Below are 24,027 nucleotides of genomic sequence, written 5' to 3'. Positions count from 1 at the left end.
TGCTTGCTGTGATATCAAGCTGCTGGAAACAAACATATTCCATTAGGCAGTCTGGGATATATTACAAACCCTCATCACACAGCCAATCCACAGCCCTCCTTCCATTATCCATCCAATCGTGTGCACCCTCTCCCTCTCTATCTCTCTGCCTCCCATCCACCCCTCCCGTCAATGAAGCAATGGCAGGCATCGCTCCCACAACCCTGCCCGGCTCCCAATCTGCTCTCGCTTCTCATCTCCTGGCGAGTATAACACAGCGAGGGGTACGACTTCTCTCAAAAGCTAGACGTGAGAAATGTATATATTTGTAAGTGCTAATGCTAAGCGGCACAGAATGTCGGGCCAGCACCAGACAGATGGTTCTGAGAGAGGCAGAAGATCAGAGAGAAGCTGCCTCCCACCTCTCTGTCCCCGTTCTTCTATTTCTCTGAGAGAAGGCACTATCACAGCTCCGCATGGCACCAAGGAGCTTCAGTGTACAAAAGCGGTCTTAATTCCCCCGATGGTGGATTCAGCTCACTCTAACAAGGGTATCAAAGTAGTTCATCAATGAGAGGATATTTAAAACTCCAATTCTCAAAAGCCTATATAACCATGGGTGGAATACTATTGGGAGGTTCCTAGGGGTGTTGAAGGACAAATAGAGGCGAATAATAGAAAAACAGATAAACAAAACAACAAAGACACAAAGAAATAGTTTTTAAGAAAGAGGGCAGGAAAGCCCTCCTTGGATTTGTTGCAGAGTGACTAATGACATGGAAATTCTTTGTATGCAACTGGTTTAAAGGCACAATTAGCCTTGGCCCGTGTGTCCTTCATCAAGCACTGCCAGTGCAGATTAATTGATATAATCAAAGGCCAAGTGAGTTTAATTTATGAAGCCAGAATTCTCCAGAGCAAAAGTTATAGTGTGTGAACAAAAGGAATGGCTGACTCACAGTACATGCCCTCTGTGTGTGTGTGTGTGTGTGTGTGTGTGTGTGTGTGTGTGTGTGGGAGGGATTTCATGTCTTTATTTGGCATACATCTGTTTTACACTTGGCTTGCTATGACACCTCATAGGAGGCCAGGGTCAAATAAAGTGCAGAAGAGCTTAACAGCACTCGCACACCAGGGGAGGCACGACTAGTCAGCAACTAAAACACAAGAAAGACACACAAATGGACAAGAAACCACACAGATAGACAAATTTCTAGATACACAGAAAAAACGGGGCATGCAGCCTGTTTGGGCTAGGTCAGCCATGCTTTCAAAAGTCAACATAAACTGGCCCAGACACATGTACAATAATTGACTCTGCTTTGTGCTCCGTTTATGTCTCTCACTATCTCTTGGTATCTAAAACTCACAATTGCAATGTGTACAATTCACCCACTGTGCAGAGAAGTCAATCAGGGGCAGAGGCGCCATGGCAGGTCTGCTCTACGCACAAAATATGTTGCTGGGCTGGGTGGAAGGTGGCGAAGAATCTGCAGATCGATTAGGATTCTCATTGTTCAGATGGGATATAAAGCTTTCTTTGTCTGGCAGTGCTCTTCTGACCTTTATCGGGCCACTGAAGAAGCGAAGCGCCGCCCGGGCAAGAGGGAAATGGAGTGTCTGTTTTGCACTTAGGAAACTGCACACAGATTGCAAAGCTGGCATGGTGTGGCGGTGACCACAGACTGTCTGCCGACCTGGGCGCTACCCGCCCTGCCCGACCTTGGTACCACTGCGCCAATGTGCCAATGAGGGCTCCATAGCACTCTGTCCTCGCCTCAAACAAAAAAATAAAAATCAACATACTCTCCCTGAGACAAGGCTGCAAAACAGAAACGGGCTCGAGACACAGAGTTCATTAACAGATAAACGACGGGAGGTGGGAGAAAAGCAAGAGAGATGGGAATAAACGAGGAAATGACAACGGACGGAAGATATGGGGAGAGGTTGGCAGCCGTCCATGAAAAAGACAGCTGGCAGCGACATCCTTCACAAACCTGGCGACGCAAGCGGCATGATGGAAACAACCTCCAGAGACATGGAGAGAGGAAGAAGGAGAGAGATGAGGGGGTTTGGAGGAGAGGGGGGTTGTGGCGGTAGATAACGTAGCTTTCGTCTCCAGATTCCTGTGCTAATTAACACAGTTCCACATGCAAGGCCCCCTGCGTGCCTCGCAGCCTGGCCCTAGACTTCGGTGCAGACACAGAGGGACAGAGAGTTAAGGGAAATGTGTATATGTGAGCGTGTGTGGAAGGACTGGGGGAGTATAAGGGATGAAAAGGGATGAAAGGTGAGGCAAGGTTTGGTGGCCTTGTCTGAAGGTGAGTCGACTCCCCCGCCAGCCTGCTGCCGGGTTCCTCTGGCGGAGAGAAAAGAAGGTGGGGGTGAAGACGAATGAGTCGGAGCATGGGGATGCTGATCAACAGCCGAGTCGCACACCGGCCATCTCACTCTGTCGCTCACCTCATCCACAGGGAGCAGGTGAGAGAGAGCGAGAGAGACAGAAAGAGAAGTGAGGAGGCCAATGAGCCGGCACCGGTCCAGTCACAACACCACAGACACAAATCCTGGTTCTGTACCATTAGCTCCAGACTGTCATAAATCAGACAAAGCCAGTCAGCAGGACGGAGGGAGAAGGCCAAACAGAGAAGTCAAAAAGCCACAGCCACACAGCACTGATCAGACAGCAAGGGAGGAACAAATAGCAACCTTTGAACAGAGGAAGCATTTATAACAACACAAGGCAGCCTCCACACACATAATGGAAGAGCTGGACAGAATTGGTCTGGGTATTGAACCTCAATGCTTTCTTAGTTCTGACTAGAATCTGTCCATAGCACTGAATGCTTGGTCAGATTGTTTATTTATTCTTTGATCAGATGTTTGCTCTTCTCAATCAGGAAACGTCTTTGCCTTTGTTAGATGGGTGACAGTGGGGAGATGGAAATAAAAATGAGGCTAGTGAGACGGGGAACAACATTTTACAAAGGCCCCTGACCCTGGCTTATGGTCATTATCTTAAACACTTTGGCCACCAGAGCCCCAAAGAAAGTCTGCCATTTTCATTATATTATAGCTGCTTTCATGAATACAACATAAAACTTGATGCATCAAGAAGTTAATTATAGTCTGCTAAAGGGGACAGAATCATTTTCAGGTTCATACTTTTAGGTTTCTATTAGAACATGTTTACATGCTTTAATGTTTACAATCTTGCAGTGAGAAATCCCGCCCTGCAGGCTGAAAAACATTTTCCCCATAGACCACCATGATCAAAGAGGGTTTTGTAAAGCTGTTGACAGGACACATCAAACTCCAAACAAGGTGAATTATGACTCTTTCTATTATGAACTTTGATCCATGGAGGTTTTATATTTGTAAAACGTTTCTCGAGCCAAGAAAAGCTTTAAAAGTCGAGCCGGAACTCGTGGGCTGGGACAGCGAGAGAAATGCCACTGCACGTATTCAGCGGGGAAAGTAAACCCGGAAGCTAAAACCTTTTTGGCATTGGTGCCAGGTGAGCAATTATTATTGGACTGAATAGGCGCCACAATACATTCATGCCATCTACGACCTTCATTGCAGCTAGAGAAGTCCCGATGACTCATTTAAAAAGGCAGTCTCAATCAAGTGTTTTGGATACTTTCATAGTATTTATGTAGGACCTAGATTTGCTTTGTGATGAAAAAATACATGGATATCTGACAATTTTTCAACAATACTAGTGCAGTGCCCGTAGAAACTTGTATTCGTTAGCATGCAAATCGTGAGATAGCGCATTCCGCAGTATGCTCCACTAAAAGTACATTAACATGAACCCAATTAGCTGATATACTACATTGCATGTAAGTATCTCATATCAAATGATTATGGGCATTATGCTGAGCAACATGAATGTCATCCCTGAATTACATAGTAAAGCAACATAAGAAGTGAATAAAGCTAAATCTCCGATTAGCATGCTAATCGCGAATAACAGAATTTGCACATTACATGCCACACTACAACGTCTGCAACTCCATAAAACACTTACTTTTCATAAGGTATGCACACCATCCAGCACATACACATTGAACATTAATATTCACTGGAAACTATTTGAATATTATTGGAAAATTGAACCTTGTAGCGCACTTTAAATCTCCGAAAGATATGTAGGCTAAGTAGACAGAGCAAATTACCTTTTTTACTGACCAGGTGCAAGCCTATCACACAATGGGGCGGAGCTCCCCTAAAAGGCGTCCAATCAGAAACAGTGCAATGCCACAGCACGTCCTATGTAAATAATGATATTTTGAAAAATGAATTAAAAAATCTTCAAAATCGAGGATGCACACTTTGGTGCCATGTGCAAGCCACATACGAAATCTGAGGTCAGTCTGACTAACGGTCAGCAAGATATGTCCTAGACACACACACACACACACACACACACACACACACACTTCTTTCTTTTATAGATCGATGGGACCTTTTAAAAGGGGTTTGGTATTTTAAAAAAAGAAGAAAAAAAGGTTTATATTCATAATGCTATTGTATTGGCACATATGCTCAAGTATTCTATTGGCACAGATTTTAAAAAATGTATCAGCTTTAGGACAGAGTAAAACATGCTTAGCATGCTTAGAAGCATTTCTGATTGTAGCCTAGAGTCACTGTTTCTGTATATAAAAGTATCTTAAATATAAAAGCCTGCATTAACAAGCACATGATCCAGATTGTCCTGGTGCTAGCAGACATTTAGTCATTAGGTTTTTGTGATGCTCGATTAGAACATGTGGGTTACAATTTCCATTTGGTAATGCCATTACTGGAGCAAAAGCTTCATTAGCATTACTGCATGTAATAACCTCGACAAGGGATTTCCTAACCCAGATTTCAGCCACACCCAACCCAGGCATGCTGCTTTGGCATGCGCCCTACTGGCAGATAAACAACACATCTGCTGCCCTGCTCTGAAAGATGTACATATATATTGAATGAACCACTGGAGAGAAGACAGTTGTTGGTGTGTGTGTGTGTGTGCAGGAAGTAAGGCTCCAGATTGGCACAAACTGGCGGCAACTCTTGGTCTTGCAGCGAGTTCTGGCGAGCGTGTGCCAATCCTACCTCACACAGCAGCACGCCATGGGGGGCTGAACACTTCTACACTGTGATCCAATTAATTTCATCTCCGCACACCACACATTTTGACATGCTAGGAGCATAAGGAGAGGAAGTGGAGGTTTGAAGGGGGTGTAGGTGAGCAGTGAGGCAAGTGGGAATAACTGCGAAAGAGGAAGTGGAATGTTGGGCCAGGGTTGGGGAATCTTAAAATGTCCCGTATCTTGCCTTTGAGTTTCTGCACAGGGAGAAGAAAATGCAATTACACGTGCCCTCTCAGCCTTTTCAGGCAAGTGTGGTGTGTAGAAGTGAGGGGGTAGTCGTGGGGTTTGTGCCCTGTGGCGACCAGCACTTCCATACTCTATGCTAATAGACGCTTGTTCTGCATTCTAACAAGCATTTGGTGGCAAGCCTCTGAGTGGGGAGCAGCGGAGGGTGAGTGCAGAGCATCAGCAATGTAAGGGGGGGGCGGGTCTCTCGCCTCGTGTCTCCGGAGATAGTAGGAATAATGAAAAACTCTGCTGGGACTTCAAAGCAAACGGCCGGTCATTTCCTGTGGTGATGGCTGATACAGGCGTACATGTTCAGGCAACAAGCACGCACACACTTAGTCACACATTCTTGCCAGCAATATCCCCGGCCATTGAACACTCCTTCCTTTGATGGTATAGTGGAGCAGAGAAGAAGGAGAAACAAGTCTTTGGACGAGGAATAGATTTGAAAAGCCTTTGTGTGTTGCTGGTGGAACCGTCTAAGTGCTTTGGCCACGACCGCGGGGTCAACACTTATGCAATGTGTGTGTAATGCCAAAAACCAGCTGGTGATGTTAACCATTTCTTAACACTTCAGTGGTTTTTCAGAACATTTTAATTTGGCATGAGAAACCTTTAACAACAAACAACACAACAAACACAAACTAGTTGCCAGACAGTAATCAGACTCACACCGGTGGACCTTTTCTTGGCAATTATACTGACAGCAGGTATAATTAATAACATTAATATTGACATTTCATTCAGCTATTCCAGTTCTAGTAGTCTGGTTCTGCGCATGGTGAATTTATTTATTAATTTACCATTTCTGTGTTTTTTTAGTTTTTCTGTCTTATTTGTATGTTTAACTGTGTAATTCTTTGTTGTTTTGTCTGTTGCCACTTTTATTGTATTGCTTTGATTGTTTGTATTATGTATAGGACCCCATCAAAAACGAGATGATCCATCTTAAGGGGCTTGTCCTATATAAAATAAATTTACATTAACTAATCTATTAAGAAAAAGGACCAGTAGGCTACTTGTTGGATATCTCAGTTCATGTAAATGGTTGACTTTTTTCTATGACTTTAAAAATGGAGGCCAATGTTTCCATTCTGGAGGTTTCCTTGGACTTTGCACCAATTTGTAATTATTGCTATTTATCTGGCTATTAACAATATTTTCATAAGGTATCTGCCCCCCTTTGTATAATCTAAAAAATATAAATATATAAATAAATATAAGAAATTCAGCCAGCAACACAGCCTTATTCTTGTTATTTTCTCTACCATCCCTCCTCGGAGGTTTCAGTTCGGCTCTAAAGATGATTTTCACAAAATGCTGAAACACTCAAGTATGCAAGAAAAAATACTGCAGGCAATTCAGATGTAGCAAACTGTCTAAAAAATGCTGATGAAGATGTGCATGTTGCTCATCTCAGGGTCAAAACAGGAGAACATGTACAAACATATACAGAAGCAACACAATCTGAGTGGTGATCTATGTGTGAGGGAGTGAGGGCCACACTAACATAAACAAGCCTGCAGTGGCCATTTCTGGCCGATCCCATTTCTTATCATATCATCTGCTTCTGTTATGAAAGCCAGACTGCCCCGCAGGGTTTTTGTTATTATGTGCATGTGTGTGAGCATGCACCCAGAACATCCATGTATGTCTCTGTGTCTTGTGCACAAGTCAGTGAGAGCATGCATGAGACAGAGTGAACAGAAACCCACATCTGGTTCCATTCAGGATGCCTGGAATTCTTTGCCTGCTTGGTTCAGATTACTTCCCGAGCCCCCATGCTGGCCACGCAGGAGAGCAGATAAACTATGCCGCTCAACACAATGTCTCGCCTATTCAGCACTGGAAGGGTGTAGGCTGACAAGGACTAGAGGTGAAGCTAAGTTTACAGGCGGGTCTTGGTGCAGACAAGCCTCTAGCTAGTAGGTATGCTAATTTATTGCTTCTCAAACCATTGCAGACACCTCCTCGCAGGATGTGGAGCTGAGTGGGTCCTCAGGGAAGGGCACGTTAAAGGTTCTGCCACACTGAACAGCACCTTAATATGATCCTAACCCCTCCCATTGATATCCACTGGGGAAAGCCCCAGCAATAGAGGGCCAGCTCTGTAGAGATCATGACCAGAGAGGCAGATACAAGGTCAGGAGACTAAGAACCACGAGAGCTTTGGGTAAAGCTGTACTGCAGCATAAGCATGCCTTAATAATGTGAGAGGAAAGCTGGAGAATAGATATATTTTCCTCTGTTCAGAGTCAGAAATCCAACTAAAGTAAACCATGTTTATTGTTGTTTTGTTGCAGGAAACCCTATGTGCAGCAATAAAGAACAAGATTATTTCTATTCCAAAATGAAACATCCATACACCTTGGGATCAGTTCGTTCCACACAATCTCACAATAACTCCTGAACGCCACCTTTCCTTTACATTTTGCAGAGCGCCCTCCTTCCAATTCCCGCACCCAATTCTCTTATCTCCCAGGTTTGACTGAGTGATGTCTTCAGCCAAAATCACCTCGTCTACTCCGGTTCCCCAGGAGATGGAGTGCCAGTGATGTAGACGATTCAATCAGGGAGAAGTGAAAGAGCAGATCACAGACAATACGCCGCGGCCCCATTACCCCCACTCCTCGGTTACAGCTAGCGACGCTTAGCTCGGGCCCCTACCTAATGGGCCATAATATCATTTTACGCCATGTACCAGCTCTTTATACTAGCTCTAAACATAACTCTGTCGCCAAGGCACAATAAAAACAGATATATTTCTTTATTACTCCTCACGAAGCATATCACCAGATCCGAGCACCCCTACAAACGAAACTAATATCTGCAGGAACCCGCTCTTTTCCTTGGCTCATTTAGGGGAGACGCACAATTGTTATTACATTGAGCTGCACTCTGCTGGCCTCACCTCCCCATGCCGTTCACTCAGAGTGTAATGGATGTTTTATTATAATCAAATGAATACAATGTCTTCACTATAAATAACCTACTGAAAAAGCCATTTACTCTGCCTTGCAATATGTTTAAATGTCCATCACGCCTCAAGCAACGAGGTGCCACATGTTTAATTCAGAGACAAAGCAATTTGCGTGTTGTGTGCCACTGTATAGGGGAATACAGCAACTCCTCTACCCTTTGCACACCCTCACGTCCCCAACCTGCCCCCTTTCCACACATTCTTGCATAAAGTCATGCAAGTCTTCAGCAGGTTCATTACTTTGCATGATAGGAGAAGGAGGAAATGTCACCTGGGTACTCTGCTTTTGAGGCCATTCACTTTCTTCATCTCACGGGGCAAATGCTGTGCTTGTAAGTCTTGAGCCAGATGAGCAGAATTTCACTTCAGCCACTGGCGAGTTATTATCCGCAACTAGGAATCATCCCCCTACACGGTATACGGAGCCATTGTCCTCTACCCTATATATCATCAGGTCTGACCAGCCCATTTACACTACGGGGATCTGACAAGAGATGAGCGAATACTCGGGTGCGAACATGTGTGCTTGTGCTAGTTTGTGTGTGTGGCAAAACGGAGCAGAAGGGGAGTTGGGGAATCCAATCTCTCACACAGAGGAGCAGAGACAGGCGGGCAGATATGCTCCAGGCCCAGAATAACCCAGGCGGTATCCATGAATGAAATGACAGGATTACAGGGGTATTAGAAAACCTGCTGAGATGGTTGATAATGCTGTTTATGGTTGGGCGTCACACCGTTTTCAGGGGAAAAGCTAACTGTTTGACTAATGAAAAATATGGACAAGATCCTCACATAGTCACCAAGCAGAAAATTTGAGGCTAGGGGGTCTTCTTCTCAGTTTACAGTAATGGTTTGGTGTTTGCTACTTGACGGACATTAACACAAATGCTTACAGATTTATGTGAGCTGCATTATTGCAGATGAACCTCTTAAAAATGGGGACAGTAAACATAAGCCCCCCTATCCTGGTTAAGAATGGGATTATTGTTGTGTCAACAACCCCCATAGATAATAGTAATTACTGCCCTTGCTGCAGCGCCATCAGACTGCAACTTTGCTAGCTGACAGCTTGGTCCTAATTACCAAGAACCACCAATTACTGGCTCCATTTCATTATTTATATTGCTCAGCACACCCAAATAAAAGAGACTTCAGTGACTCTGAGCAGTCACATCTCTGGCAGCTGTAGAGGAGCATCCGGAGGACCTGCTGAATCATTGTCTCGTAGTTTTTTCCTGACAATATAATAGTCAGCATGCAAACACAACATTGTTAGTGCACAGAAGCCTGAGTAAAAATAGGAAAATGAAGCCAATAGGGGGCTGCCTTTATTTCCTCTTTTCCAGCCACAGGAAGTCATTTAGCTGCAAAGGAAGTGCATTATCATCTCCACTTCTTCCTCTGCTCGTTTATCTGCCAACAAGGCTGCAGAATCGATTCTAAAACCATCAGCCCTGGAGCCTTTAACTAGTAAAACAGTTTGCATGTTGTATCTACATTCATATTTCATTCATTCCTCTGTGAGATCTATGTTAGAATAATTTACTCGTCTGCTGCCATGTAAAAGATGCCTCCAAAAATCTTTTGGAAAAAAACATAAAACACAATTCTTTATCTGGTGAGGGTATTCAACCATCTCAACACACACTCACACACACACACACACACACACACACACACACACACACACACACACCGACTTTCGCAGATGTTTCCCATCACCCTCTGCTGCCAAGCGTCGTCCAGTGATGGCTGAGAGGAAGGGAGCGGGGGCTTGGTGTGAAATTCTGCTATCCCTGCTCCAGTGAATTCTGCAGGAACTTGGCAGATGATTGTGGAGATTTGTACGTCTGTGGATCTGATATGAAACAGTTTGAGAGGCTCGTCTGGAGTCTGTCTCTCAATGTGCCTCCACTTAAAGTGGGGCTGGCTGTTTAGCTTATGTCCCATAAAGCCTAAAGGCCACATTTCTCAGCCCCTAAGGGTGCAGATGGGCAATTAATGTGGCAGACAGGTCTTATACCCTCATCGGAAAGATAATCATTATAACACTTTGTTGCTTCAGAAAAGTATGCCTCTGAGTAAAGAAAAGCCCATAATCCTCAAATAGGGGAACCACACAAAATGCACCTGCATCGTCTATACACATTTCTGCAATCATACACCGTGTTGATTAACAAAAGACTCTTTCTCTATTGACAATTTACAAAACCTGCTCAAACAGCAGCTCATGCTTAGCAAGCTGCAAAGCATGTAAAGCTATCACGTTCCAAAAAGACAAGTAATCTAAAAGAAAACGATTAAGAATTTACAAAAGGAATCTACGGTCGCGGTCCAAAGCGCTTAGCATTTAGATGACAGTTGTGCAGGGCAGGCTTTGTTTGCAGGGGCTGGAGTGGAGCAATATATGTGGCCCGGAGGCCGGATCTGTTCCAACTGTGCCCTGGCAAGAAAACGTTCAGCCCAGTCAGCCTCGACAGCTTGGATATTCACAGGGGGCGATGGAAAACTGGAGGGCTGCAGTACCATGTTGGAGTTGGGGGAGCTCGGCAGAGAAGGGGCGATGAGTCAGGAACAAGGTGTTTTATATTATTTTGGTACCGCAAGGACATGGCATTTGCCGTGTTCAATGAGCAAAACCAAACGTAGGCAGGTGATGACGGCCTTGTGTCTGTGTTATGTGGCTTGCGGTGATTTAAGTTTATCATCTGGTAGGTATGTCTACAGGGGGCAAGCAGCATTTTTAACCACGTTTACTCCTTTTAAAGGTGTTGGTTTTAATGCCAGCACTGCAATAACTTGTTTTGTGGATGATGAATTTTTAAAGCGAGGAATTGAATAATACATTTATCACCGCAGAGAAAACAGAAATGACTCTCTGCGGTTCATAAGGAAAAAAAAACAACAAACAGCGTGATCATAAGAGTTTCTTAACACTCTCATTTTCTTCTACAACGACCTTGTCATAGCGATGAGCTGTAGATTACATGACACATCCTCATTTGACAAACCACTGTGACAACTTGAGTTTCCATAAATCACAGCATTAAATTAAGGCTCATCACTTTGATTTAGCATCACAAATTAATTATTCATTTTCATCTCTAGGAAAGCAAAGTTAAATTCAGACTTATTTTTTAATAACATAGAAGGGACTCGGTTAACCTGAACCAACTTCAAAAACTGCCACAGTTAGGGCATCGTCATCAGTTATATTATAAACAAATGCGGAGCCTTTTTGAAAAACAATATTTTGTGTCAGCTTCCACTTTGAAATATTATGTGTCAAAGGTGTTGCTATCCATTAAATAGTCTTGTTTACCATATTTTGTTATATCTTTCAAAGTACCACATTTGAAAACTAAATGAGTATCTCACACAAGACTAAGAGTTGTGGAGCTGGAGAGTTGACTGCATTGATTAACGTTCAAAGTATCTTAAAGTAACACAGCAGATAAAAAGGTCAGTGTCACGCAAACAGACGCAAAAAAGGACCACAAAAACAAGAGATTTGTTTGCTCTTGTGCATCCAAATTCATTCATCCCCCAAATACCTCTTTGCTCCGGGGTTGTGCCAAGGCAGAGTCTCATGGGAGGAATGATTGACACCTCCTAATCCTCAAGGATACCAAAAAGCATGTCATTACCATGACATTTACACCATCTTCTGGGATGTGAGATGAAGTGTGGGAACAACAAAGGCATAAAAACAGTGAACAAAACTCCAAAAATAAGATGTGTGAATTTTTAATGTGCTGTGTTTTGGGTCACAAGTGTAGCTTAAGTACTTGGAGAAAAAACAACAACATTGCTCCACCCAACTTCTATTAATTCAGCTCAGCTAGAACAACCACCTGGGGTAGCCTACATTTCAAATGAGCCATATTTTGTATATCTTTAACACCAGCGGGCAGACTGGCAGGCATGCAGTACTGGAGGAAATGTGATGGAAAGTGGAGCACAAGAGTTATGACCTAAGCAAGCAGCTGATTATGGAGAAGATGAGTGAAAAAAGGAGTTGTCTGTCAAGCTAAGCCCTTCACAGATGGACGACTGTGGCACACTAAGAAACCAGCAAGTCCTGAGGCTTTGTGGCAGCTTTGGGTTTTAAAGTAGACCACAGAAACAGTTTAGGAGGAAGTGATGACCAGTAGCAAAACCCCAATACAGTATATCTTGTGCAATTACACGTTTATATTCCACACCCTCCACCCATTCTTATTACTAACTAATGAAATACAGACATTTTGTCAATGCCCCATGGCGTCAGATACGGATGAACAAGTTCATCCTTAACGTCTGTATGAGACTCACCAGGCTTTCAAGTAACTCCAATGTAAACCAGTCCGTATCATTATTAGTCGCTCATAGCAAATAACATAATTTAAAGGGTGGGAAGGTCCGTTAAGGGGTCGCTTGAGGAGTGGTGAATGTGTCAAACAAATGCCAGACTCAGGACACCAGTGTCTCCTGTGTTAACAATAATCTACTTTGCTCACCATTAAATTAACTCCTATCTTGTTCTATTTCACCTATGTAACTGCGTCCACTAGTTATGCATGAAAGCACTTATTTTCATGTCATATTTTCCTAACCTTAACCAAGTAGTTTTGTTGACAAAACCCAACTGTACATTTCCTGTGAAGTTTATTTTGAAAAGCCAATATGCATATAACAAGCGGGAACTGACATGACTTTCCTGGCTGCTCAAAAACTGACATTTAAGGGCACCTTGTGCATCCGTATCTGACACTGAGGCCCTGACCAAGCTTCTGTATTTGCCAAGTGCAATGTAAGAATGTGTTGCTCATTTTCATTAATCTCATCGCCTGAGTGAATCATGGTAAAACACTGTCGTTTTTCCACTCTTGAGTGAAGTATGAACAGAAGAAGCTTTTACAGCTGTCTATATAAAATGATTATAGCAGCAGTTAATTGCTGGGGATCTTCATTTAATGAGCATCAGAGTAAATTTAATTACTTGCAGCCTTTAATAAACAAGCATAGAAAGCTACTGGTGTGCAAATAAAGTTTTGACAGAATATAACTTATCCTAAGTTGTAGGCCAAGACCTTGACTTATAATTGGCCCATTGTTTCTTGACACACAAACACAGTGTTGACCACTTACTAACCAGCAATGTTCCACTTCTATGAGCGCAATAACAAAAAGTGTTTTTATTGGTGTACTGTGGCACTTGGGGGCTGACCCTTCTATCTCCCAGGTGGGACAGTCAGATATCTGCTGGGCAGCTAAGTTATTGCCTCACTCCCTTCCCTCTGCTCTGTGCACCCTATCTGCTCAGTCCTTTCCCTAGAGCTCGCCATCGCCCTGCTACCTCTACTCTACTGACAGCCAAACAATGGAAGCCAGGACTGCCTTAACGAGTAGAAAGTCGAGGCTCAACTAATTAGAGGCACTCCCACCCCCCAAGCCAGCATCTCCAACTCCTCCTGTTAACTCAGAACAGTGTGATACAGCTTGGCCAGGGCTGCGACTGTTGGGCCCATCGTGAGAGAAATAGGGGCTGGAAGTTGTTGTTTTTTGGCAGCTGGCCAATGGGGGACCGTAGTAATTGCCCGAATCCCACTGTGGCAAGTGAGGAGAAAGAGTGTGAGGGTGGTTCAAGCCAAGGAAAGTGAGAAAAATGCCGAGACCGAGTGTGGGAATGGAAGTCTAGCAACAAAAAGGAAAAATACTGATAGGCAAAGAGGAGACAGATAGAAGCTTTTGGAAAAACGAGACACAAAAGATAAATGTTTATAAGAAGAAACATGGAATGACATGCAGGACAAGTGAGTCAGAAAAAAGTAAGAGCCTGAGGACTACGCTGTGTGAAAATAATACAAGTAGAAAGAAAACTAGACAAAGTATTGGGAGTGTAAGTGAAAATAGAATGACCTCGGGTGCTACTCACTAGGGAGAGGCAGACAGGGGTGCAGTGAGCGTCTTGGCTGTTGGAGTGGAACAGAGCAGGGTGCAGTGGCGGCTGCACAGTGGGCCCTCACTGGACACTTCAATCACAGGCAGCCGGAGCCCCGGGCAAATTTGGCCAATTAGCCGCACACTGCTGCTGACCCCCAGCTTCATTAAGGGCCCGGGCTCTGGATAAGGGGAAAGAGGAGAGAGGGAGGATTAGGAAAAGAGAGAGAGAGGGTAAAGCATCAGCAATGGCCAGGTTTGAGAAGACACACACATGCATTTGCACGGACACACACGCTGGAGGTGAAGCTCAAGGTTACAGATAAACACAATCAGCTGTGAGAGCACCCAATAGCACACATGAACACACTCGCCGTATTACACTTCCACCTCCCCGTGGGTTTACACCCGCAGCAAAGGTGATGGTGAGGGGGTGAGAGCCACAGAGGCCAGAGGGCACAGCTCTCCCCTCGCTCCCGCACCGCTGCACTGACAGCAACAGGTGTGGTGGCCAGCAGACATGCAATTACCAGGCTGAGAATCTGCTCTTTGTGACAGAGACAACGGCAGATCAGAGAGAGGATCAGAGCTAGAGAGAGAGAGGGAGAGGGAGAGGAGCATAGTGGGAGGAGAGGCGAGAGACGGGGAGGAAGAGAGGAAGATACAGACTACTGAAAGTCTCTGGAGGGGAGACAGAGAGAGAGCGAGAGGGGGAGAGAGGGGGAGAGATTTCCAGTCCGCTCTTTTCATCACAAATCCCTTGCCGGCAGAGTGAAAAAAAATAGATCAAAAACCAACACATACAGTAGCTATGACACACCTGTTGTTGGCTGCTGAAATACACATTTACACGCCTTGGTGGTCTGGAGAGACCTCACATACATGTGTGCACACAACAATGAGACAAAGGAGAGGGTAAACTGACAGCATCCTATTTCAATTCAGATTGGGTGGGGCTGTTTGGGTGCTTTGGGACAGGTTGCGCTCAATGAGCCCTGAAAGAAAGACTGTTTGGTGCATGCGTGTGTGTGTTTGTCTGCATTACAAGTGTGTATATCCACATGGGACCTCTGCTTGCATCAGCCTTGTGAAGGAAACCTCAGCGGTGGGGGTAGTAGCCGCTTCACTCTCTTTCCTTCATTTTCTTTGCTCTCGCTCTCCGATTACGGCCCTTCGATCAGGCTAAAGTAATGTTTGCGATCTTTGCCGCCAGTGTTGCAATAAGTGCTGTCAGAAACCTTGCATGCTTGGTTGGAGAGGAGATACTGGCCCTTTATTTAAAACAAGCCAAGGATAAAAGATCAATGGCCCAATTCAGGCCATGAATTGGAGGGAAAAGTTCACAAACATATTGGGAGATTATGAGAGGGAGATGTATGGAATGGGAGGGGGGACCAAAGAGCGAGGGGGCATCTAGCTCATCTGTGTGCTAGTGGCTTATTGATCGGTGGAGACACACAGCTCCAAGCCATTCATCACAGGCCACTCAGGCCCTTAGATAACTCCTATGATAGTGCCCTGCTACTGAGCAGCTGCAACTGGCCATATCCATTATCCTTCAAAGTAAGCCCCCTAGCCTGGGAACAGACATGGAGGGGCTGCTGGGTGACAGACTGGAAGGAGGGCTGCAATGAAAATGGAAAAGACCAGGCCTGTGGTTAGGAGCCTGAGGCTGAGGCTATAGTGTATACAAAGGCAGGAGCTGGGGTTGAAGGGCCAGGGTTTTATGAAAAATGGTTCTCCTACAGCCAGAACAGAGATGAGAAAGTGTCTGTTTGCACCAGTTGGAGGGAAAAAAATGTGACGGCACTATTGTTTCCATTTCTCGGCCAAACAGTATTAGCAAAGCTGTTTTATAGCAGATAGCACACAAACCATCCGAGCGACAGGCAGCTCTGAAAACTGCTGAGTGGCTCTGTATGTGTGAGTGTATGTGTGTAAAGAGAATTCCCAGATTGGGCAGGTGGGGATCAGCCATAATGAGCCATGCAGGGAGAGAAGATAGGGAGGGGGGTCGGAGTGAGGCAAAAAAAATGACGCGAGGAGGCCAAAGAGTGAGAGAGAAAGACAGAGTGAGAATGATGGAGACGGGCTCAGAGCCAGAGACAAGGCCCCAAAAGAGCAATTACACGAGCTCCAGAGAAGGTGTGGGCCCAGCCCCAAGGCATGGTTTCACAGAGCACAAAGCCCTGCCAGACATGTACTCACAACCACACACATATACACACAGCGTGATCTAAGAAAAACCCATGATGAGCAAAAGACGGAGATGGACAAAACAGGAGAACTTGGGTGAAAGTCAAAACTGCAAAGAAGCATGAGGTGGGAGTATGTTTAAACTGGGGTCATCTCGATCCAAAACATCCCATGCTTTACTCCCCCTACATGTTTTTAAAGCAACATTCTGTTCTGGTCGAAACCTGTTCCCCTAACAGCATGGCCCGAGACAAAAGCTGAAACTCCGGGGCTGAGGTCAGTGTGAGCAAAACTTTCAAGTCGATTGTCCTCCATGTGGTGAGAGCTAAACAACACTGAAGAGTCTGGACAGGCTCACACCATGGTGCCTGTCACAAATACGAGTCCGAAATGGTTTCTGAAGGCAACTGTTTCTGCCCCCCAACACCCCCTCGCGCCCACCACCTCCACTTAAAGGGGAACAACATGCTGCAAAGAACAAGCAAGAATGATAGCAGAAAAAGAAAGAGAGAGATGTGCAAACAGATAAGGGGGAGGGGAAATTAAATTAAGAGAAAAGTTCTCGCGCACCGGTATGCACCATTGATTTCCTATTCTCTTGGAAACATTTAATGAGCTTAAATAGGAGCCTCGTTTGACACTGCCACAGTGACTCTGAGGAGCCTCCCAGTGAGAGGAAATCGTTCAGTGGCTGTGACGGCTACCAGAGGGGGGTGGAAGATGGAGAGGAGGTGGAGGTGGTGGAGGAGGGTGGGGAGGGAAGTGCAGGTTTTAATGCCAAAGCAAGAGACGTGTGCAAGACAGATGTTGGATTATGCTCGGGAAATGGTCCATGGGTAGCATTACTTGCCTAGTTCTCAATGAGGAGGAAAAAAGAATGAAGGATGAAGGAGATTACTGGAAGAGAGGCAGACGGCGGAGGAGGCCAAAGGTGGTCTATATTCAACCAGGCAGCCTAGTTATGTAGGTGCTTACCACTCACAACAGGCACTCATTATAATTCAACAATGTCCAAACTGATTGACAGCTACTGCTCTACTGCAGCGTTTCACCTCATTACTTCCTGGATGACCTCCCTATGAGGCATTCAACAGATGCCTATTGCTCAGTGGCCATCTTGGTTTTTCTACCCTCCCCTGCTCTCTTTTCTCCCTCGATCGGCAGGAAAACTATTGTCACTTCAGAGAGCAGAGTCCCGAGGCGCTTCACTGCTCTCTGTCGCTGATGAGGACCCACTGGGAACTGTCGGCACCCGCTTTATGAAGCCGTCTGACAGAGTGAATGGACTCAGCGTCCTGCCACCTTTTGCAGGCAATCAGGATAATAAGTGTGGAGTCGGGCATGGTTGTACACTGGCACCACAGGGGGGCTTCCCCTTACTGACTGCAGAGTGCAGTGGTGTGTGTGTGTGTGTGTGTGTGTGTGTGTGTGTGTGTGTGTGTGTGTGTGCGTGTGCGTGTTTTCACTGATTTTACTACTTATAACAATTCACTTATTCCAAATGAATAAACTGAAAATAGCTACAACATGACAACAAAGTACTGGCTCTAAAACATAGCTCTTAATGCACATTAATGTGCATGTAAACATGCCAATACTTATGTGCATGTGTGATTGCTGCTGGTTAGGCATAAATATTTAATGTTCCTGTGAACATTAAAATGCTTTTAACTCAGTCAGACATGTTTTCTGGTTTACAGCAGCTTTGGAATTCCACCAGTGTCTGTTTCTTATATTAGCAGGTCAGAAAGAAGTTCTTCAGTTCCTGACCCTCGTCCCCCCCCCCAACTCTGGCTCAGCTGTAGGGAGAGCGGCTGGCTTCTACCACCTCTGAGTATCTATCCAGACAGATGCATAGCAAGCACCGCTGCAGCTGGAGTGGGTGTTTGGCACAACTGGCAGCAGTGCTGAGGTCATGTTTCGCTGGGCTTTCACGTGTGACTCCAAGCAAAATGTTCTGCTGAAGGAGTTGGTTTTTTTTATGAAAATTAATCTTAGGCTGAAACAATCACAGGATCTTATGGTGATTAATTACGGTGAAAATAAGAACACATTAGAGTGCCCTTTTTCCTTCTGAGTTTCAGTAGATACACATTGGCGTGCACTCCCACTCACACACACCAAGTACAGGAACTGGAAGTGACTAACAGCAGCATAAGGATGACAACTCGGGAAATGTGTAGTGTGGAAGTGCCCTACACGACTTTCTCTCGTGTCCCCAGCTGTCATTTCCAACATTCTTGCTCAACATAATGCCATCGAGAAACAATTTTTCATTTGCACTCCGTAGGAATCCATAGGCCATCATCTATACGACACTATGGACCATTCTCTGAATCATTTACACTGGCCCGTATATAGCTAGTGGAGAAAAGGTCATTATTGAAACAGAAAGCTATATTTCATAATTGCACTACCACGCTTCTATCCCCTCAGTGAAATTGGCTCTCCAGAATATATTCTCTCTCACTCTACTCCATCTCTCTTTATCTCTCTCTCTTGTCTGTTAGAGAGGGCGATTTTGACAGGCTGACTGTCTCTCCTGATGCAATAACCACCCTCCATTTGTATCTGAGGAGGGTGCATTAACTAGACAGCGTAATCAGCCCGCACAGGAAAGGCAGCAAGCCTCACAAACTGGCTGCTTTTTACCACTCTTTGCTATAACAGCACGCCATTAGGCCACAATTAGCACAGCACACTCTGGGAAAAATAACCCCTCAAAGACCTTTAGCCATCAGAGCGGATGTGAGAAACAAGGCGAATTTCATCCAAAGTCCATTGTTGCTCTAAACACTTGGGAGAAGTAATCTTATTTGATCACACTTGATGGTGGAAGCAACAGGACTTAACGTAGAAGATTTACAAAAACAACCCTACAGTGCCATGGGACAACCCGATACCATTGACATGTTACGGTGGAAGATTTTCCGAGTAAGGACTCCAACAGAAAAGGCTTATCGCCAGACACTTCAGACAGAACATAATTCATCTAAAAAGGCAGCAGGCAAAAATGGGAAAGAAAAACATCCGAAAGCACTGCCTTATCATAAGTGTATGCACTTTCCAAAACAGGGAGGTGAGTTTTGTTGAAGTACCCCTGTGGCGAAGGTGCACTTCAGGTGAATGTGTTCATCCAGAGGAGGATGCAGCCTGCAAAAGCCTAGTTGAGCACGCACAAACACATTCCCTCCCTCAGGGCTTTGGAACAATAAAGAGAAATGCGTGTCCCTGTGGTCATTTGTGGCATGTTGGCAGTGGGCAGACACAGATAAGAGCTTGGATTGGTGGAGGCTGACACGCTGTGATTATCTCCCGCTGCTGGAATTGACCGTCCATCAATCCAGACGGCCAAGAGGACCGGGGCCGGCCGACTCAATTGTTGCCTGAGACGAGATTTTTATGATTCAATGACCTCAAAGAAAAATGTGTCAAGTGTTTCAAATGTGTTCTCGTACTAGTGCACTCGTGCATTGTGATTCAGATTCACAAATGCTCATGAAGAGATGGAAAATTGCAGGAGTCTCAGCGGTACAATCACAAGCACATATGTTCTCGCACTGAGTCTAAACACACACTCACACATGGCTACACTCAGAGACTACCACCTGACATTCCAGGGCTCCCTCTCAAGTCCCAGTCTGCTTTCCTGGCTCTCCTACCACCTTCCCCCTCACCTCATGCTGCATGTTTTGGACCTGAAACCCAGTCCATATACCGGAGTGATCCACAAGAGAGATGGAGGAAAGGATGGAGTGAGGAAAGAGAGAGGGAGCGAAAGACAGAGCGTCAAGAAGCACATTCTTTCTGCTGAGCGCCATCTGGAAGTGGAAAGGTAGATAAACAATGACGTGAGCCGCATCCCATCTCCCTCCTAAAGCCTGAACAGACACACACACTTGCCACAATGCATGAGCGCCATCGCCACCGATCCTGTGCAGCACGCCAAGCATTGTCAGGGATTGGGTCTTATCAATCGTTGGCCAGATACTGAGCAGAAGCGTGAGGCAAACAAAGGGAAGGGGAGAGAACAAAAATGGAGGGGAGCTGCAAACGACAATGAGAAACACAAATGAGACGATGGCTGGAAGCCACCCGTCCATGCGGCCCGGACAGACTCTATTTAATCTGGTCAAGTCTGCCCTAAAATCAAAGCAATCTCCTCTAGTGAGCTGACAGAGGAAGGAATCAGACAGCCAATCCCACCCAAAAAGGAAGTTGCTGTGGAATTGAATGAGGGGATATGGGGCTGTGCTGCATTGTGTGAGGCATGCAGACTATTACGGCTGGGGAACTCTGCTTTATTTAAAAAAGTCCATTTGCATTCACTCAGCTTGTGAGAGGAGCTCGGGGGCAACGTTAGCTGCTGCTCCTGCTGCTTTTGAATTCCTCACTATCTTTTTAGGCCCTTCTGGCATGCAATATATCACAGTAGTAGTAGAAATCTTTATTATCCCTTATGGGGAAATTGCCCTTGTAGTAAGTCAGAGATAATAACGAAAACAATATCCATACAATAGAAAAACATAGAAGTTTAAGACTGATGAAGAGCAACAGCTGGAGCAACAGCCGGAGGGATGTTCCCTGTGGATGCCATGCCTCTTGGGGCCACCCTGCCCTAAGAGAGTGCCTTGCTAGACCTTAGTAAGACGAGAGTGAAACATTCTATAAAGGCCGCCATGGGGATGACACGAAGGAAGAGGGCCAAAATGAAGAGACTTTGACAGCTATCCCTCGGGCAGCAAGAGGAGCTGCACCTGTATGCACCTCGGCTCTGCTCAGTTTAGTTTCCGTCTCTTCAGACTCCCTGCCCACTCACACAGCAGAGTCTTCAGCTCTGTTGGCACTGGAGGACACAATAGGAGGGAGGGATCAGGTGGCTGGGGCAAGCAGACGGAAAGAGAAGAGCCGGGGAGGGGGTTGACAAATGAGTCTCGTCAGGTAACATTCACAGATGTGAAGGGAAGGGAGGGAAGACGAGGGAGAAGATGGGTTAAGGGAGGGGAGGGTGTCTGTCAGATCATATTGGTTCACCAGCGAAAATCTCCTGCCCTGATTAGAAACCACGGCAGTCAGGAGACGCGAGGACAGAGACACTTTGAAGGAGGAGGCATTTAGGAGCGGGTCGGTTTGCACCCGAGGACCGCTTACTGATTCTGATTGAGACGACAACAAAACATGGCCTCAGTCTCTGTGCCTGGGATACTTCTCACCACAATGGCTCCAATCAAAAAGAGCAGGGGGGACAAGGCGGAGGAAGAGCCCTGGAAGCATTCAAGGGCCTAGAAATTTAGGTCAGATACATGACATATTAATACAATGACTGACGAAAGAGTGAAAGTGTGAAGAGGGGAGAGGGGGAGGAAATGAAAGGAGAGAACTGAAAGGGAGCCAAGATATGCGCAGCAGAGAGGATTTGTGTTTCAACATGCCCCAGCATGCAGAGCATACAGGAGCTCATTTGCAACCACCTTCAGAAAATAAAAAGAACATAATAACTTTAAAATGATTTTGGACAAATGAATGCACGATCCTTCAGCTGCACTCAGACCTTGATAAATGCCCACTGTCGAGGCTGTTATTAAACACCAAGGAGACTGTTGGGTCCCTGTGCCAGGCAAAACTAATTAAAGCCAGGCAGATGTGTCTGGACAGTGGTGTACCCCATACACACACACACACACACACACACAATGTTAGATGCTTGTTCACTTGTATGCACTCTTACACACATGCACACACACAAGCTCTAAATGGGCTGTTAACCATGTCCACAGTGCAATCAGTGCCAGCTGATGAGCCGTCACTGTGCTAACTAGACCAGGTGAACACAAAACAGCAGCATCTCAGATTCAATTTCTAACTTTGGTGCGCTCGACTCCGGGAAACTTTTTGTCAGTCAGCGGCCAGAGAGAAAAAACGCCTTTCCCCCCTGGTGCCTTGTTATCCATCGCCAACACCAGGCAACGTGTTTCTTTTCTGTATTCCCTACCTTCGCTGCTGCAGGTGATGATGAGAGCTAACAGCAACCAATTAATCTTTCATGGTGCACGTGTTCTTGCTTTTGTTAGGTCTGCTCTATGAAATTGTATGAGACTGCAGCTGTACAAAAGAGGGCTGGTGACACTTTCATCCTCTTCTTCATCTTCCTCCTCCTTCTCCTCCTCCTTCTCTCCACTTTTCATTCTCATACTTTGTGAGCAAACAGCTGGGCTTTTTTTGCAAAAGCTATCATTACGGCAGCCTACAGGCATGAGAGCTGCACTCCACATCGCTGATGGAAGCCCAGCTAGCCGAGTCAGAGCTTGAGATGAGATTGCATTGGGTTTGTGAGTACAGGGGAGGAGGAGGAGGGGGGGATGATGACTATTAGATGATAAACACACAGAGTCACACACCCATGCACGTATACACGTACAGAAGCGCACGACATGAAGCAATACAAGTGCCCGCGTTTTATCTTCATTTGAGGCTGTCGGTCTCATCGTCTTGTAATCACACCGATCTTAGGTCACATACACACACCAGCAGCTCTCTCACAGTCTCTCAAAGACACATACACACAGTAGTGACTAATCACCCATCTGGAGCAGCCATTCCCAGGTCTGGATGACAAAGCGCCCATGCCCACAAATATAGGCTAATGCCCTTCTCAACAAAAGGCTTAGGCTGCATTACAGCCAAACAGACAGGTCTAAAGAGAGAGGGGTGGGGGTGGGGGGTGGCTTATGACCTGGCTCAGACAAGCATGGACAGGGGAGGAAGCAAAGTGACATCACAGATAAGGGTGATGTACTTAGGCTAGCTGCTAGTGGCTACATGGAGCTGACAAGTCTGTACGTGCACTTGATTTCAATAGCAGCACCCGAGTCAAGGGCAGGGAGAGGGCAGAGCCAAAACACTAGGAAAAGCCATTTCAATGTGACTAGGCTCGTTTGTGAAGTGAAAATCCGGTGTGGCTCACCCACAGGGCTTTGCTGAAACCCTCTCGTCGCCAAATATTAGCGTGTTAGCAGTGGCAGGTGCTAGCCATGCCCTCTCAGAGCAGTCCACGGGGTAGGGCTTATCATCCAAATGTCTCAACCTCTGTGGAAAACTGTTTTCCTAGCAGAAGCTGGCTGCTGGCTGACATGATCCAGGTAAGTCTCCTAGTTGTGAGAGGGGCCTGATGCAACCAAAGCCAGGTTCAGAATGTGGGATAAGGTTGGATCAGAGCCAGGAGCCATTAGCGAGCAGTGTGTCTGACACAACGGGCAGAACACAACATTTTCAAAAGGCGTAGAAGGACTTGAACGGAGCCGTGGTGAAGAGTGCTAGGCAGCTGTTTCATTCAGGCCCTCTGATAACAACCCCCTGTCCAGATTGGCTACTGCAAGCAGGGCAAGGGACCGCAAGGCTGCAAGAATACAAATCATTTCTTCGATAGTCTACACCCAAGCTAAGAAAAAACTTGTGCACTGGCATTCTCTCATATATTTCTGAGCTGATCAAGCCTCTTGTGATTCAGTGTATGTTGCTGTAAAGAATGTTAATGTACTTGTGTGCATTTAGATTAATGTGCATCCTTACAAAAGA

The 24,027-nt window shown here is 45.6% G+C and overlaps 1 protein-coding gene across 1 annotated transcript in view; it reads right to left on the bottom strand.

The window, feature by feature from the left end:
• plxnb2b (plexin b2b) overlaps nt 1-24,027 on the bottom strand; it is a 126,810-nt gene that overhangs the window by 88,479 nt on the left and 14,304 nt on the right. Inside the window, exon 2 of the mRNA XM_059334581.1 lies at nt 14,252-14,438. The gene's annotated coding sequence lies outside the window, so the exon portion shown is untranslated. The remainder of the gene's footprint in view (nt 1-14,251; nt 14,439-24,027) is intronic.

The sequence above is a fragment of the Centropristis striata genome, chromosome 6, assembly GCF_030273125.1.
Source record: "Centropristis striata isolate RG_2023a ecotype Rhode Island chromosome 6, C.striata_1.0, whole genome shotgun sequence".
Taxonomy (NCBI): domain Eukaryota; kingdom Metazoa; phylum Chordata; class Actinopteri; order Perciformes; family Serranidae; genus Centropristis; species Centropristis striata.
This window is presented reverse-complemented; position numbering and strand designations above follow the sequence as displayed.